Genomic DNA, 1,639 nt, shown 5'->3' with positions numbered 1-1,639 from the left:
TGTGGGTAAAAATTAGGAATAGATTGATGTGGGGAGGCTCAGGGAGAGTTAACTAAGTCTTAATCTCATAGCAGGAAATAAGTTGGGTAGGATGAAAGTAGGGAGAGAGGAAAAAAAGAAAGGGAAAGGGAAAAGAAAAGAGACCAGAACAAATAAAAAGGTAGAAATTAATAAAATTATGTAGAGTCGATAACAATCTATTTAGATAAGAAAGTGAATTTATTGAGAGAAGGGGAGGTATATAAAGGAGATGTGAAAAATTTAAAAATAAAAATGCTTAAAATATTATATAGGTATAAAGAGGTAGTACTGCTATTAAGGAATTTAAGTCTTAGAGGTTTTGACTTGAGTAATAAATTTGTGGATTAAATGTGTACACAATGGGGGATAGGGTCTAATAGTCAATTACGGGTTTATCAGAGGATGTGGAAGACAAGAATTTAGTCATATAAAGAATAACGAAAGAGAGGAGAAGGTGAAACGGATAAGAAAGGAAGAAGAAAAACATGAAAATTTCAGTAGAGCTAAACAAAAAACAAAAAGATAATTTAAAAAGAAAAAAGAGAAAGAAGACTATAAAAAGAAAGCAAAAACGCACACTCCCGTATCCCCAAAATTATAATTATAAGAGGAAAAGAATGTTACTGGAAAACAATTTTTTTATGAAAAAAGGCAAAGATTAAAGATTGAAAAAAGTTTTAGCAAAGAAAAAAAAGTTTTTTTTATATAAGGTACCAAAAATAAAAACTGAAAAAAAAGAAGACGAAGAAGAAGAGAAAAAAGAAAAGAAAAAAAAAGAAAAACTTCATTTTTTTTTTGGAGGTGTGGGAAAAATCCGGTATCTCCTTGTGTCTGTAACCAGCCTCTGTTGGAGTCTCTGGTCTGCTTGTGGTCCTGTGGCTTGGTTTTTTTCTTAAGTCAGTTTGTTCGAAAAGGCAGTAAAATGCTCTGCTTTACCCAGGATTTTGTGATCCTCCTTCCAGGCTATTTCGTTGGGAGACGGATCTGCTTTGAGTATCACAAAAGAGGGGGATGCAGTGATGAGTCTAGGTTCTGGTAGCTTTTCTGGGGCTGGTTTGTGAAAACCTCACAGAGCCCAGTCTAGAGCCAATCTCAGGGATTCTGTTTACTGATTTTCAATTGCTTGTCCAGGCTGCTAGAGGGAGGGGCAGCCTCTGGCCATGATTACCCAGTGAAGAAACCACTCCTCAGGCTGGCGCCCGAGCTGGGTGACTTTTCCCTGGGTGGAGCTGAGTCTGGTAGGTCATGCTGCCGTTAAGTTCTTGTGACCTGCTAAATGACTCGTTTTATTCCAAGGCCTGAGCTGGAGCTAGCAGCTCTGCCGAGGTTTGTCGGTATCCAAGATGGAGATCACCGGTGCTGGGGAGGGGGAGGGAGGCCTTCCCTCCTCTGCTCCCTGAGAAGGTGTGAGGATGTCAGGCTTCTACTCACGCCAAGTCTTAGTTCCTGGGTCGTCTCTAGTCTGTGAACTACAGGATGAAGATGTCTGCTCCTTGTCGGTTCTTGCTGGTGATGAGTAGAATCCGCTCGCCTGCTGCCTCTGGCTCCTTTGTCCTGGACTCTCTGTTGCTCAGGTTTGGCGGCTGGGCTCGCCCGCCACCGCCACAGCTGCCGCTGC

The sequence above is a fragment of the Dipodomys ordii genome, unplaced genomic scaffold (assembly GCF_000151885.1).
Source record: "Dipodomys ordii isolate 6190 unplaced genomic scaffold, Dord_2.0 Scaffold455, whole genome shotgun sequence".
In the NCBI taxonomy this organism is placed as follows: domain Eukaryota; kingdom Metazoa; phylum Chordata; class Mammalia; order Rodentia; family Heteromyidae; genus Dipodomys; species Dipodomys ordii.
This window is presented reverse-complemented; position numbering follows the sequence as displayed.